Source organism: Chelon labrosus, assembly GCF_963514085.1.
Source record: "Chelon labrosus genome assembly, chromosome: 10".
Lineage (NCBI taxonomy): Eukaryota > Metazoa > Chordata > Actinopteri > Mugiliformes > Mugilidae > Chelon > Chelon labrosus.
This window is the reverse complement of record NC_140360.1, coordinates 17,902,183-17,919,797: the sequence shown is the minus strand read 5'-3', so window position 1 is coordinate 17,919,797 and position 17,615 is coordinate 17,902,183.

Genomic DNA, 17,615 nt, shown 5'->3' with positions numbered 1-17,615 from the left:
GACCATCTTGTGACAATATAATGTTCTGCTGGGAAACTTTTGGACCTGGCATCTGTGTTACGTAGATAAAAATGGTTAAGGTACAACTCAAAAAACATGAAAAACAGCACAAAGTCCTCGACCTGGCCTGCACATTCACTATATCCCAAACTGATCAAGTATCTGTGGGATGATCCACAGAGGCCCCTCCCGTCAACAGATAGGACCCATAGGCCCCCACTAACAACATTCTGTATCCAGACACCACAGGACACCCTCAGAAGGCCCATCTCCATCCGCTGATGAGTCACAACTGTTTTCTAGGCACAAGGGAGACCTACACAATATTAGGACGGTGGTCATAATGTTATGCCTGATTGACTCTATTTATCATTGCTACAAAGCGGGCATCTGTGATGACATTCTCAGGAAGCATGCCGTATTAAGTTAATGCTTATACAATCTCTGTGAACAGATATGCATCTGCATCTGTCATTTTATGGCAGTGGAGGAATGAAACAAGAAGGGGCGGCCACAGTGAGCTGTTAGATGAAGAGCTGCAGACTTCACCTTTTAAAACGTCTCTGCGAGGCGACCAACTCCTTCCGTTGTGTCCTGCTGTTCGCACCGATGCTGTGTGAAAACATCAAGTCATAAAGTAGATCACAGAATCTCAATAAAAGGCCCGACTTCTTTATTAAAACGACAGTAGTTTGTTTCGGTGCTCCCAGTGGCTGGTTAGTCGTCACCAGTAACTACACGTGACTAAAATGTTCACTAGTGAGGTGTGGCAATATCGGTGACGTGCGGTCAGTGAGAGTATGTGATGTAGTGTGTTCAACAACGTGTAAAGTGATGAGTCTTTCTTTCAGGAACATAAACAGGCAGGGCACAAATACCATTGGAGTGATTACTGGCTGTCACACGACAGTTGAACACGCTGTCGAACACACCCTATCTAGTCTACTACAGGCAGAAGGTGTGTCAGGGTTTTTCCCTTATTTAGTGTTCGTAGGAAATTTGGCGTATGCAAGTTCACAGAGCTGTCAAAAAACTTGATGCCATTAAGAAAAAAAGGCGGCCGAGTTTCTAAAGGACTACCCGTATGACGCAGTACCTCAACCCAAAGACAGGGGAATCTTTGACGGAGCCAATCACACGGCAGCAAGACACAAACCTGTGATTCCTCCCCACGCGTACAGTGTGACAAAGCCAACGTGAGACCATTTCACAACTGCGTGCGCGTGTGTTACATATGCATGCGTGTGTTTTTTGTGTGTATGACTTCGGATGAGCACACCACGTGCGAGTGTGTGTCCATGTTTGTGTGTGAAAGTGACTCACCCCGTGTCAGTTACTCCTCTACTAAAGTGTCCTTTCCTTTTTTACTTCACACCTCTCCACTTGGCTATTTTTGGGCCATGTTAGCAGAACTAGTAGTATCCAGAAGATCACACACACACACACACACACACACACAAGCTCACTACAACATGCAAAATCCATTGGGAGTGTTTTGGAAGAGCCAGAGGAGACGTGCATCTTTTATGCACTGGTACAATAGCTGATTCGGTGGAGCCGACAGAAATATCCAGGGTTACTCACAAAGTGAAAAATATCGTATTGCATAAGATGGTGAAAGGACCTGACCACGTAAATGCAACAGTAGCTCTCTCCCACAAAGGCACGGACACACATTCCTTTATACGCACACAAACATGGGCTCACATTGACACTCGCTCCCTCTCTCTCCCACACACACACACACACAGTGATGTCCTAATAGTGTCCTGCAGGCAGGCGGGCAGAGGCGGGCCGGGATAGAGAAACTGGAGCTGAGGCAGAGTGCTGACTCAGGGAACAAACCAGTGAGAGAGAGCAAGTGCGTGTGTGTGTCTGTGTGTGTGTGTCTGTGTGTGAGAAAGAGAGAGGAGGACATTGTGGTGCACAGAAGGCCTCTCGATTTGCGTGCGCAAACCAGTATGTCCCGGCCATCGCTCTGCTCACTTGAAGTCGTTTTACCCACCACTTGGTGGTTTACGGCCAGAGTCGCCTGCTGCCGTGACAACGGAACCAAGGTCTCACTCTTTTAAGAATTCCATTGAGAAAAAGGAGAAGTAAAAAGAAGAAGTCTATCTTGTCGTTTTAGTTGTATTATTTCACTCCTTGCTCGTTCTTGCCGGTAAATGCTTCGTCAGTGATAATGTGGGGTAACTCGGATTTTATTTCATTAGGTGTGGCTGAGGTTATGAGAATATAAAGCTAAATAAGTTGACTGCAGAGATTGGGGAGTAGCAGATTTTAAAAACAAGCAGATCATCCCAACATTAACCATTTTTCAAAGGCCAATGATGAAGTTATTGCTCAAACTCTTTTAATGAATCTTTGTTCAAGGAAGTGTCAAAAAAAAGGTCCAAGGTGACACCTTTGAATGCTTCCAAATGGCCAAAGCTCCAAATTATTTAGTTTTAAGTTCACTGTCAATGACACATAGAAAACGTCTGCCAGTAACGTTGCCAGATTACGGCAATTACTTAGCTGGGTTGACTGAAGTAAATGGTTAAAAAAAGACTTTATTTGCATTTAGCTGAATTATACTTAAAACTGTTTCGAACTGGTACGTGTTCAGATGCGTATGTGTGTGTGTTCAGATGCGTGTGTGTGTGCGAGCGTGACCAGGAGCTGTGTGTGTGCATGAGAGTGTGCATGTGTAATGTGATGTATATAGACTGTGCTCTAAACACAAGAGCAGCAAGTCAGCAACATCCAGGTGGTTTTGGTTTACCTTCAGATTTCACTCCCCCCATTGCTCTCTCTCTCTCTCTCTCTCTCTCCCTCTGTCTCTCCCTCCCTCTCCCTCTCTCTCTTTTACTCATCCCCTTGTTGTCTCCCTGTGTCTTTCCTGCTTCATTATTTGTCCTTTCTCTCTGGCTAAAAATACTTGCTACCCTGTCACTATAACAGATCACCTCAGAGGAAATTTGCTGCCAGCAGTGGACAGTTCTTGATACGGCAGCGCCACCATCCACTCCACCCACCCACATGCTCACACACACACACGCCCGCCACGAGCTTTGGTTCATAATGGTGTCAGTGGATTAGCGTTTGCGACTGTGGGCCGAGACATAAAGCGTGTTTGTGTGCGTGTTAGACAAACAGGTGCAGCAACCTCACGAGGCTGACTGAGCTGTTGGAGAGTTGACAACGTAGGTGCAATAGTTACATTAGGTCACAGCAGTTGGAGAGCTGAAATAACAAATACTATATCACTTACACACACACACACACACAGACAGGGCTGCACCTGTGCTTTGCCGTTGCAAATAACAGGAATATATGGTGTGAGAGAACCACCGAATGGAGTGATGCAGACAAAGGAAATATGTGTGAGCAAACGTCCACAAGGGTACGTGTGAAAAATGGGTTTTTTTACGCAGGAGAGAGAAAGAGAGAGTGTGAAAAAAAAGGAGCGGGGTTGACGGGCCACTCTTGTGACTCGTAGGAAAATTAAATAAACAACAACTTCTCACTCCTGCTTTCACACTTGATGTGCAACTCAACCGAGTCTGTCGGAGATGGCGTAAGGTGTCACTGTTGAGAGCTCAGGAGAATTTTCCTTCTTGTTTCCTGTTCCCATGGCAACTGTGCGGTGACCTGCGGTGACCCCCGAGGATCGGAGAGGGATGGAGGTGAAGCTGTCATTTAGCACATGCCAGTGGATGCATATTATTGCATCCATCACTCCTTGCAGGTCACCGCGCAGAAGTAGATAATCAGACTTAATGATGTTTTTCTATGGATCAAACGTCACAGCTCATGGCCCTCAGACTATAATTCAATGTCAGTTTATAAATATGTCTGCAAATGTGATCAGGTGCTTCATTTATTTTTAAAGGATGTTTTCATCCTGTTTGCTAGACTTGATATTTTCTTGCGTCCAGGGCCACCATGCCTTCTTTATTTTTTTCCCTTCATATCTCCGCATCTCTCAGTCCCTCACAGTGTGTGTGCTTTGCGCGTTAGTGTGTAAAAGCACGAACCACAGCCCTGCTACCTGTATTTCAACGGGCCTTGTTGTCTCATTATCAGAGTGACATTTGTGCAGTCCTGTGGAGCCATCTGGATGCGTCCCACACACATGTGAGAGAAACCAGCCTGGGTTTGGATCTGACTCACATCAAACAGCCTCTCTGCCCACTCACGCGCACACACACACAGACACACACACACACACACCAAATACAGACGGCACAAACAGAGCGGTTTCCAGAAGCTAATATCTGACATTTAACGAATAGTGAGGTGACAGAGACGCTTCTTGCTTCACAGACCTCCCAATCACAACAATAGAGGTTTTCTGAAAACAGCTGCGTTAGAAACTGTGGACAGCTGGAAACGCAGACAGCAGTGACCTCTCCTCGCTAATGTCACTCTACGTGGTGTGTTATTTCGAGTGTGCATGTGAGTGCGTGTGTATGTGTGGGACAGCCCCACCATGAATATAAATGTGTACAGCAGTGCCACAGGTTGGAGTTGTGAAACTGCGTCTACATGGCACAGAAGAAGATGAACCTCAAATGTGCAGCTTGATTGTCCAGGAAAGTCCCAGAAATCGAATATGTGATCAAAGCTGCTGCTCTACTCTTAGTTTCAACGAGATAAAATCATTGAATGTGAAAGAATATGGTATCGAAAGAGCGACAGATCAGTCATAGAGCGCTGAAGATGCCACTACGAACAGTTTCTACCAACAAGGTACGTTTAGCAACAGGAAATCTTAGTAGTAAAAAAGTATTTTTTCACAGTAATACTTATGTTGCTTTAAATTCCTAGAGTCACTACTAAATTTATCTCAGAAAATCGGTTTGTGGTCTGGTATGTGTAATATATACTGCAGTCACTAGGAGTGACGAAGAAAAACAAAAGGCCCGTGTGACTCAAACACAGAGGAGATTGAGGGTAACTATAAAATGCTGCATCTGGGACAATTTTATATCCTGCTTTCAGAGCGAGCTGTAACCTACCGAGGGGACACTATGACTGTTGCTCGACATTTGTGAAAAGACCAAATGCAGTTTCGCTATGACTGTGCCAGCGCAGCGAGCCATAGAAGAACACAAGTGCGCACACAACTCAGCCAAGACACTGTGAAGTTTGCAGAGTTATAATCAAATAAATGCTGCTGCCGTGGTGTGAAGGGTGCACGCACACCGGCGGGTTTTCTATCTAAAGATCTCTGTGCAGAGTCCTGGGCCTCCAGAGCCTATTACCTGAGCAGCTCTGTGCATGCAGGTTGCAGAACGCCGCTGCGATGTTCAGTGACATGCTAAAGCTCTGCTGCATGCAAGTTGGGCCTCTCTCTTTCCCCCTCATCTCTCTCTCTCTCCTTCCCTCCTACCTTCTCTCATCTATAATTGATTGCTCCCACTGTACCAACTTCATTTGCTCGCTGTGAATAATGAATGAGACACGGAGTGGAGGCGCTTTTTCCTCTCCGCTGGTTTGATACCCGATTAGCCGTTTACAGTATATCTGTGCTATCCGTGACCAGGCCCGGGGTTCCCAACGTGCGCCCGAAGAGATGCTCCCGAGAAGGCTGCTCTGCCTCCGGGGGAAGACGAATGACGACAAGAAAAGAAGAATTAATCACAGCGTTTAGCATTATTTGAGACCTGAATCATTTCTAACCAAGCAAGAGGCGTACTGTATAGTAACGTGACGATATACGAGTACGTGACTGGAGCTTGTGGTGTGGGGGAGCTGTTGGGCTGTTGTATGGAAATGAACCCTGTGACTTACGGTGAATGTATAATTCCCATTATAGCAGACTTGCAAGATGTAAGCATCTCCACACACGCACCCGGTCGCACACTTTCAAACACACATGCGAACCCGCACGCACAGAGGCAAACTGTTCTCTGGCGCAGTGAGATGTGCTCTTTTGAGGTGCATGTCATGTGCTGCACATTCTGCTTACCTCCTCTACACAGCTCAATGGACTTTCAAGCTGTGTCCAACTCACACACACACACTCTCATGCTCGCACTCAACCAGGATTATTAATAGAGTGCTTCAGCTCCACAATGCGATTCGAGAACATCAAGCAAGCAATTCAGAACCCATGGGCCAAACATGACATGACTGGTTTTTGAAGCGAATGCGCACACTTTGGAGCCTCACACTTCCTGGAGGAGCGGATGTTATGAGCATGCCCTTTCCCCAGAACTTTCCACCTACTATCCCAGGCACATGCCCACACACGTATACTCATTCATGAAAAAAAGAAAAAAAAAGGAGATTTGCTGACACACGTGCCCAGAAATGGAGCCACATTTTTCCCAGTCTGCTGTTGGAGAAAGCTGTAATGGACAGACCGGGCTCTGTGTGGGCTGCACAGGGCCGGCGACACAGCAGCTGTTGGACTTTTTACAACCTGAGGGAGTGAGAGAGAGTGTTTGTGCTTGGAACAGCGGCGGCGATGAAGAGAAGGACGACGCGGAGGAGGGAAACAGCGGCGGAGAGAAGGCGGAGGTCGAGAACGAGGATGATATCCATGGCGATTCCATCCGCATCTCCACCTCAAATATGACGATTAAACGTCTGAAAAACTGGAACGTCCTTTTCTTTCCGTTTGCACCTCTCTTTCCACTTATCCACCCATCACCTCCTCTCTGTCTCTCTCTCTCTCTCTCTCTCCCTCCCTCTCTCTCACTGTCTGCCTCTTTCTCTGGACACACATCTGCACACTAAACGAGACAACCCTAACACAGAGAGACCCTGAGTGTCTGTCTGAACCTTACAGAGACAGAGACTGTCTGAGTCTGAATAAGTCTTGATCTGCAGAGGTAGATACACAGAGGCGGAGGGAGAGGTTCGCGAGAGAAAAGACTCAGAGCACAAGAGAGCGGGAGTGCGTGAGAAAGCGAGACGTACTGTAGGAAGCTGGAGGGAGACGGAGAAAGAAACCAAGAGAGATGGAGGGAGAATAGATGAGCATGAGAGTGTGTGAGAGAGATAAATAGAGACAGAGTGAGCAGGAGGAGGGGGAGAGTGTAAACAGCAGAAGGTTCACTGGGTTCAGTGTGCAGCAGAGGAGCTGAGAGATGGGCGTCAGAACTCGAAGCCCAGGGGGCTGGATAGTGGTGCGTGACTCACATACTCATGCATACATTCACACACTCACGCACATGCTCGAAGACAAGCGCTCCGCCATAGGCAACATCCAAACACTATTTTATATCCAAACATGAGCTATTACACACACGCACCCCGGGGAGACGATCTGACACATAAATAAAAGCATTTGAAAGCTTAGTCAAGTTCTCTCACAAAACTACCTGACACATTATTGCTCATCTGAATGATAATGTGTGTTCAATGTATGTATGCGTATATAAATTCAATCTCTGTTTTCTCGCTTATCTATAACATAATCGCCTCCTACTACACTGTGGTTTGGGCTGACTCACAAAATACATAATATCACACAAACATGATCTGACATTTGCACAGACATGATACACAAAACACATCTGGCCTTTATATTCACAGGTCATCCAAAACAAATTACTGTGCCGTTTGCTTTTTTTTCTTTTTTTCTTTTTGTCTTATCTTGCAATGACTAATGTCCACAAGAAAATACTAAGTTCATCGCTGTGTATCAGTGGCAAAGCTCAGCGTGACGAGTCAAACCGATACTGTCAGTCACCCAGTCCAGGTTGCCGGTTTTCTCCACATGAGTCACCAGATCTCATTTAGACACTGAAAAACACTGCACACGCTTGCAAAACTGACATCACAAGTCATCATGTTAACCCAAAGCCGAGGCTTCCAAGCACACGCACGCACACACACACACACACGCTGTCACAGCTCCTCCACAGAGGCACATGGCCCAGTGAAAGAACTGTGACTATTTCACGTTTCAAAGTGAGCCATAGGTTTTATATACAGTGCATGCCCACAGCTTTGGAAAGTCAAAACACAACTGAAGCATGTCATATTATACTGAGCTCGCTGCAATGTTGAAAGTTTTAATGACTTAACAGGTAGATATACTGTAACTGTCAGATCCCCCGCTGGCAAGGACAAACAGAGAGTACTGAGTGCCGTGGTTGTATTTATAATGCATCGCTGCTTTCAAAGAAGCTGTCACTCACTATATTGCACTCTTTACAAAGTCTTGCGAGACGACGCTCTCTCTCACACAAAAGGTTGTACATCTCACAGCTGAAGCAAGCACAATCCTAACAACTTTCTAGTCTCACAATGGCTAATTAACACCTTGACAGAGCTGTGCGCTGCTCTGTCTGAGAACAAAGGCATTGCTGCTGTCGCCTCTCTGTCCTGCCACATTTAGCAAACAGCACCTAGATACTGTCTAACACGGAGGCTCAGAGGAACAAGTTGGAACACTTGCAGGCAGGTGTGCACGTTCGTGCATGTGGCACTTGGATGTCTGTTGCCATGGTGACCCCCCGAATATCCCCACACACAGCACAATGTGATATTTTTAATAAAGTTTGAGAGCTTTGATTGCACTGTCTGGTGAGGCTACGAAGATGTGAACTTGTTTTCTTTTTTTTTTCGTCTGTCACAGAGGCTCAGCCGTGTGTTGTTCACCTGTGTAAATTCAGCAGCTTATGTCAGCGGGCTCACTGTTTATTGCTTCACCAAAGTGTAACAAGAATGCTAAGGGAATATAAATAAGTGACCATGAACGTAGTGTGTGCGTGGATGTGAATGCATGTGCTAGTGACTCTGCCTGTGTGTGTGCATGCATATGTGTGCATGCGCAAATGTGTATATTTACCACAGTATGACTCACAAACCACATCAGAGAGTATGCTGCAGAAAACTGAGACAACACAGTTTCAAAGAGGAAGCCAGCACTGATAAAGCTGAAAGAGCAACAGGCACAACACACACACACACACACGCACTCACCCGAGCGCGGGCATACAAACTCATGCACACGCATACATCAACACTGTGAACAATCACTGGAAATCCCCTTTGGTTCACCTGAATGAATTAAACCCGGGAGTATCTGAACCCTGAAATACAAATCTGAAATGTGATCATCATTGTCTTTCATTTCCCAGAGACACATCAAATGTAAACGGAACCTTGCACACATGCTTGATCTGTTGTCGGTCAAGGTAACAGCAAATCTGAACAAAGCCTGTCCTCATATGGATCCTGAATATTAATGATTATTCTTTAAGCATTTCACTTATGAGAGAGACACAGTTGTTTTGTTTTAGTTATTTCTTTTTTGCGGGGACCATTGTACCATGACCATGAGGTCCTCCTGACGTGTGCGCTGAAATGTAATACACGGCCTTCCCCAGCAGATGTCACTATTAACTCGCGAATGAGGTATTAATAGCAGCTGAGGTGTTGGTGAATGCAGTAGGTGACAGGGAAAATCCACAGTTTGCAGAAATGTTCACATCTGTTGTCATCAAACTGCAACATTACACTGTAGTTAAAAATAAATAAATAAATAAAATAAAACATGGCTTACTTGCAAATCAGGTTTCTAAATATATCTCATGTGAAATTGTGCTACTCTGAGAACATATTCAGCATTTCAGAGTTGACAGATGACCACATTAAAAGAATGAAGCAGAACAGGCCACGAATCGTGTTCCTTCTCTGTCTCCTTACGTAGTTAGCAACGAGTTTTCCACGACATCAGTGGTTAGACTGGAACAGCCTCTTGCAGCTGAAGTGTGACGTAATTGCCTGTTCGAAGCCTCTTATTAGGGGAAGAGTCTGCAAGAGTCCATGATACTAAGTGCCAATTAACCCTCCCTGTGTGTGACAGTGTGCATTTGCACCAGTATATGTATTTATGGGAATGCGTGTGTCTGTGCTCGCGAGCGAGTGTGCATAATTACATGTTAGCGTTAACACACGTGTAGTTCATGCTTGCATTAAGGCTCCTCTTCAACAAAGGCCAGATATAAGGTATCAGAACTGATCTCCACACAGTTAAGAACTGATGAGATGAAATTTTCTAACCTAAATGCAAGCAAGAAAAAAAAGGCAAGCAGGAAACAGAAAGGCCTTCTGCTGCTAATGCATATTTAATGCTATTACTTTCTTATAAGCCATCAAGCCCAAATGTTATCATTAATAAAGGGCAATAGCTTCCTCACCTTTTAATTAGCCATCAAGTCCGCACACAGAAATGTTAATAAGTTTGCCTGATCTTTACCAGGAGGTTATGGTCAAACTGGCCATTAGTCAGGTCCAGCTGATGAATTTAAATGCTCACTAAAGCGATAAAGCAATGCTGGAGGAGAATTTACACCAGCCAAAGATTAAACATATTTAATGTCCTACCTGGTATCTGGTATGACCTATTGTTACTCCTTAAATAATGAATAAGTGGTTTGTAAATAAAGGGGAATCCTTATTTGTTTGTGTCAGTTAGTTTACTCATCATGCAAGTGAACTCCTCAGCCTGTGAAAGGATTTGTCTAACGCTGTCCGTGGCTCTGGAGCTTCAGAGAAAATAACCCCTCAACAGCGTGATTATAGGAGTTCAGAAGTGGCGCATACAGATGTTTAGTTGGAGGCCTGCTTTACAGACAGTATGCAGGGAGTGTGAAAGAAGAGGGCATTCTCCAATAAATGCTCCAGTAAATACTCCTCCTGGCTGAATTATGTGAAGCATGCAGTTGTTTCAGCACATTTGTCTATATGCTTTGCTGCGTTGGCCTTGTCAGTCCAGACTGAAATGTTCCCATAAAATATTGGAAGGACTGACATTCAATTTGTCAGGTATTTATCTCTGGATGAATTCCGCTGACTTTGGCAATCGCTGCTATAAAACACCACCACAACGTTGGCATTTTCGGTTTGGACTCAAACATCTCGACAACCACAGGATGGATTGGTGTAAAAATTACAGCAGAATTTGAATGTTCTTTTATCTGTGGTACAGGTATTGAAATGAACTACAGACATTCAGCTTAATCAGACACATTCTGGCTTGGTCTTATTAGTGTAAAATGTCTGAGACGGCGTGAGATCAGGAGCAGGTGAATTAAAAGTCGACCAAACCTCTTATCAACTAAGAATTTATTTCCAAAATGACCTGCAGGACTCTTTCAAGGCCCCCTGAGTTAATAAGGAACTTGATAAGGCTGTCATTGCCATTGTTCTTTATAGTACAGTAATTATACACTGACTTCAGCCTTGAAATGTGTGCATAAAACTGAACTGCAATACACGCATGCCGCTGTTTTTATGTGCAGTTAAGCTTTTACTAATTTCCTAAATAATTGCTAATAAATTAAAATTATCTGACAACACCACTCAGTTGTATGGTAGCATTATCAGCTAGTCGTGGATCTCTTATTGTCTCAACTTGCAGTGCAATAACATTAAAAATGGATTAATTAGTAATGACACATACTCAATGGAGGGAAGTAAAACAGTGCGGCAAATCATGTTCAGAACATACAGCTGACAAAAATCAAAACAAAGATGGTGCTGATGGGCATAATAGAGTACAGGTGGTCAGAGTATAAATCTATATACAGTATATAGAAAATGTAACAGATCCTTCACTGATTTTGCCATTTCTATTTAATGCCGCAAAATCAAGTGCATTCCCAGTCCAAGCACCTAAAACTGTATGTTTCACGGTAAAAATATCTCTCAGTAGTTGCCACATCTGCTGTGTGCGCAATGCCAAATTTATCTAACATGCCTTTAATAAGTAATAATCATTTGAAAAGTAAGAATGCTGTATTAAAAATAAGTAAAGTTAAGAGAAAAAGCATGATTAGAACAAATAACCAAAGGGCATGATCTAACAAAACATCACACAGTATTAAAAAATATCTTATATAATGCAAAAGACTCCTGTTATGCTTTACACAGTTCATGTTCTTAACTAAGCAGAGTGATTAATAAATATATATATATATATATATATATAACCAAATAAATAAATGCAAAGCATGGGTTAGATGGGAGGGGTTAATCCTGGCATACTCCTTAATATTATGTAAAAAGCCTCTACTCCTGATCCTGCTGACCCCCCACAGTCACCAGTTGGTACAGGCCACAGCGCGTAGCCCACTATCACCACCCCCCCTCGACAGCTCCCTACAACCCTACTGAGCTTGTCTGACAGAGCGAGCAAGACGGCGTGTGTGTCTGTATGTGTGTGTGAGGCACAGAGAGTCAGCCGAGATGAGTGTGAAGCAGTGAGAGGGAAAACCTAGAGGAGGAAAAAAAAAAAAAGAAAAACAACAAAAAAAAAAACAGCAAAGGCGATCAGAGAGGGGGGAGGGAGTCAGCAAACACAGCAAAAAGGCAGAGCGGAGGAGAAGAGAAGAAAGAGGCGAGAAGAGTGAGGAGAGATAAAGGGTGAAGTGATTGTTGCATCTTTGATACTCCTGCTGCCAGAGACAAGAGATGCAATGAACAGATGACCATCCGCTACGCACGCCAGCATCCTGTCCTGGAGCCTTGACAGGAGGGGACAAGAGAAAATCCATCCACACACACACACACACACACACACACTCAAAGACCCTTCAGCAAGTCCCACGTCCCTGGATCATGTCGTCTACCGGGTCAACCAACCACAACAAGCGTCTGGCATGTAAGTAACAAACAGTGTGTGAGTTATCAGAAATGTAGCTGAAGTCAAAGTGGTACAAAGTAGACTCTTAGTTCATAACTCGTATGTCCCGTACTGGGATTTACTCAGCGTTCTTGCTGTAATTTAACACCGCATGTTGCCTTCTTTCATTTCTGGGCCGCAATTCATCACATTAATTTCCAGAGCCTATTTCAGCAGATTCTGGGCACAGGAAGTCCTATTATAAAACCGTGCAGAGGTTGCTAATTCCCTACAACTGGAGCAGCCTCAGAGTACATGACTCACAACTCATCACTCACAACAAAACTATGAGGTCTTTCATGAGACAGGCTTTATTTCACACCAGCCAGCTCTTTGACAAGGTTACAAATTAATAATGCCTGTACTTTATGTTACATACAGTGTGTATAACAGGTACGGCTAAGTGTTATGTAATTTTCTTCTAAGCCGTGCTGCTAAAAACAGTTCTCTAAGGATTAATTATTTCCCAGCGAAAAACTAAAATTGCTCATTTTCAGCTGATCCATTTACGTCTTAGCGGAAGCCTGGTGAAATTCCCACTGTCCACGGTAATAAATAACAGCCACGGGTCATTCATGTTCAGCTAAATTAGCCTGACAGCCTGGATGGCGGTGCGGCACTGTTGATGCCGATGAGCTTTAATCACAGTGAGGGGATAACAACTAGTTCTCAGAGTCTGACTGAGCTAAAGGAACAAGTTCCTCATATAGATACAGAAAGCGTCTGTGGATGCGGACTTGCTTTCCAAAGAAACGCGGTCTCAATTAAAAAAAAGAAAGACCTCAGGAGAGCTATTATGTTGTGTTCAATCTGTTTAAAGAGAATAATGTACTATTTCCTGATGGTGCTGGCCGCTTTAATGAAATGTGTTAATAGACTACAGGTAGATCAGTACATATGAGACTGCTGAAAGCCCTGTTTTGATTGACCTAAATGGGGAGCAGTACGGATGGCTGGAGGTCATCTTTGCATTTAGCCCTGAGTGAATTGCCTTAATGGCTTTTGGGATGGGAATAGCCTGGGACCAGAAAATCTGATCAGACATTTACAGAGTGGGTGGTCGGACAAGGTTCGCTTTATAATCACTGCTCTGGGACCATAGGAACCTGACACTTAGAGGAACCTAAAGTAGACTTCAAGATAGAGGATGGTGAAGAAGAGAAAAGAGAGATTGATCACACATACATTTATGTAATGTGCTCATGTAATGTATTCCTTAGCTCCAAAGGCTTCAGGTTGTGCTTCCTGCAGCATGACGTAGACCAGTATGGTGGTGTTGCTGTAGTAAGGAAGCTGGACAGCATAAATGGCCGGCCTTGATTTACTTTCTGTTACATGGCAGGGTGTTTATGGATGGGTGTGCGGGCAGCTAGGGGAGTGGGGAAGCACAGCGGGGGAGGCTGTGGTGCAGTGATCTCACTCATAAATGATTTATGCTTGATGGACTGCCGTGGCTACAAGGCCAGCAGAAAGTAGTGCTGGGCTCGGTAAATAATAGCAGCGATTCCAAAAAATTATGTGGCTGTAAACCTGCTGAGAAACGGGTGGGATCGTCGTGGGACCCTGCGGGGAATTAGGGAGATGGAAGAGAGGAGGGGTGGAGTTTGAGATGAATGGGCTGTCAGATGTGACTGGCCATGCAGCGTAACTGCCTTACTAGCTCTCTCGCTCTCGCTCTCTCTCTCTCTCTCTCTCTCTCACACACACACACACACACACACACACACACACACATCCCCAATCTGTTTGTTCGCTGAAAGCAGAAAGATGATCATGGGATTTCTTTTCAAATACCACAAGGGAGTTGAATGCTACACCATGTGACTCACTGGTTCAATAGCAACGTTTGTTCCCTGTTTCCAGTGCAGCACCCAGGACTCTTGACGTATGATGCACCATTAAAATGACAAAGACCCATGTGCTGAGAGTTGAATGTTTTCGTCTTAGAAAGATGCCGATGACGTATCAGTTAAAAAGACAACACAGAGGACGCCGTGCAAAAATAAACCGATAAGACAGATGGCGTTGAACCTGAATGGGAATATAGAGAGTGACAGTGTGGATTATCAGGAGCAGAACAGTGGAAGAGACCACAGGGCCAGACTCTGAAGAACAGAAGATCAGAAGGATGAAGAAATCATGTGCCTCAGCTCAACTGTCACCTCTGGCCCTTGAAGTCCCACCCCCACCCCCTCTGAAACACACACACACACACACCACCACCACCACCACCACCACTTCATCTTGTGTTAAAATCCCAGACATAAAAAGGGACTGAAAAATAAATGTTTCTCTTTCAGTATGAAAGCCTGTGAAGTTCCTGCAAGTCAGAGCATTTTCCTTGACACGCAACGAATGCACAAAAAAAACGCATGACATCATTACACCGCTGTATTTGTCAGTTATGCGGCTTAGCTGAGGCAAGCAGACCCAAGTAAAGCCTCAGATCACTGACATTACAGTTACTCTATACCAGGAACAATACACAGCACAGTCTGATTACATAACTGTACTTTCTGCTTTCTTTGAGAAACTTGTTTCTCGCATTCCTTCTCCCCCTACCTTCTTCCTTCCTTTCTTAATTCCTGTCTCTCTTCTTGTTCTCACAGCATGAAAATCCTGCATGCATTTACATACGCTACAAATGAGGCAGTAAGATGTGTTGCCCGTGAACTACAATGCAGTGGGAGTCCAGTGTAGGGTGTGCAGCTCAAGGATTGGACAAGCATTATGTAACAGTAAGACCTAAGTAATTATGGTTCAGTGTGGGCTGAGATGGAGCAAGGATTTCTGTGTAGGGGGCACAGGTCGTGTCACAGATCGCAAGATTCATGGAATTTCCAAAAAAACACACAGCTCTTAAAATACTGTAAAGCTTGAGTCAGTTAATAGGATCCCAGTTTTGTCTTTCTGGGAAGGAATCCAGTTGAAATATTGGCATAAGAGGAACAAAATGAGCCTCTATATTGAGGGAGCTACTTTATTAAAGTAGCCTACACCTCTTTTTTTTTTGATAAAAATGTTAAAAATGTCATACTGGTCAACAAAGATGTTCTCTGAAGGGAATTTACAAATGAGATCATATCTACTTCTCTTAACTAACTTAATGTCACCCAGGGTGTTTGTGAAAAGCCACTTTGAAGCCAAATGTGGGTGACTGCGGCCGCCGCCATCTTGCCAGTGTCTTCTTGTCAGACTAAAGGCTCATTTTGGCCACTGCAGGACACGCCGTAACCTACGCGTGTAAGTTATGGTGGCCATTTATACTTGTGTACTCGTCGGCCTGGCTTGCTCTGTAAAAACGCTAGTCGCTGTGTCTTTTTTGCCAGTCAGGTTAATTTTTTCTACTTCCTGCTTCACTTTCCACTTCCTTCACTTTCAACAATGGCGACTGAAACGAGTCATACAAATGTTTGTATCTCCGGACCTCCCCAGTTAACCTTTCCTCGATGCGTTTCATCTTTATTGATCCAAAACAATCAGTTCGAAAACTGCAGAGATGGAGAAGCACCAGGAAATACTAAAGCGGAAACACACTACTACCAAGCGGACCAATCACAGCTCTTGCGGTCTTGCGGTCGGTTTGGTGCTGTGTCGGCATACATTACATGCTTAATCAGTGTGGAAGTAGCACATTTGAGGCCTGTTACTTCTCTTTTCGTCTACTCGCCTGGTTTAATTTTCATTTTTTACGTTACTTTCTTAAAATCCTGTGGTCAACACTTCCCTAACAAAGCAAAAGTCAGCCATCAGAGCGGTTCCCTGTTGGTCGACTGACCTACGGGAAATCCTTTCCATGTGACTTGCATTTTGTGGCCTAGACAAGGCTAAAAAGTAGCAGCCTAAGAAGTGGATGAGTTTATGACCAGGGCCATTTTATGCTTAGTGATCCACTGCAAAAAAGAACTGTCATGAACAGCAATGAGCACTGGGCTGAAAGTGAAATAAATAAATAAATTTAATGAGCCAAGCAGCTATGGGTTGATCTGTTGAGGGGTTGTAAAGGGATTCCCTGGAGGCTACCGTCTCAAACAGAGCATAATAGTAATGTAACCTTAGCCAGTCAGTTTGCATGGAGACCTCCTACACGTCTTCCACGGCACGGTGGTAGGAAACTCAGAGGTTATCTGGATGAGTCAGCCTTTTACATACATGTTTTTCTCCCACGCAGGGGCAGACAGATGGGGACACGAAGCTGAGCCACTGCGTGTGGGCTGGGCATGTCCACTGGCTATTTTGAGTAATGTAATATGATTTTTAGAAAGATAAGACAATGAGCAAGAAGGCAAGACAGAGTCACGGAGAACGAAAGAGTGAGAGACCTCTATGAGACCAATAGGCAAAACCGCGGTTTACGTAAGCTGTGTAGTTCCATCATCATCAAGTCTCATCGTCGCTGTAACAGCCTTTAGTGACTGGGAGTGCATTCTTGGAGGCTGACTTCTCGCAGTTTGTATGAGGCAGTAAATAACCTCTACCGTGCTAACTCTTTAGCATCCAGCCACTTCTGCAATTATTAATTTGAAGAGCAAAAGCGTCAGGGAGGGATAATACATGCGTGTCTGTCTGTCTTCTTTAATGTGAGCAGAGACGATCCTAGACTCTATTTGGGCACTTGGCAAAAATTTCCAGTTAACAGTCAACTAACATTACAGAAAAACATATTGTCCAAGTAAGCGTATTTTCCCTCTCTAATACCCTATAAAAGCAACAGTAACCGTGCATAAGTTGACTGGTTATTAAGTATAAATAATTTAACTACCAGCTTTTTCAAGGAAAGAACAAACAAAACAATGTGATTCTAGTGGAAGTTATTTTCAGCGAATGTCTCTCCTCCATAGTTAAGGAGAGACTAGTAGCATTCAGTAAGCTATTTAGTATTATTAATAATCACCATTATCTGCCTTTTTACCCCTCATCCTCTTTCTTTTTTGCATTTTCAGAAAGCATAGCTTCTGGACGGCCTTGTCATACTTAGCTACTT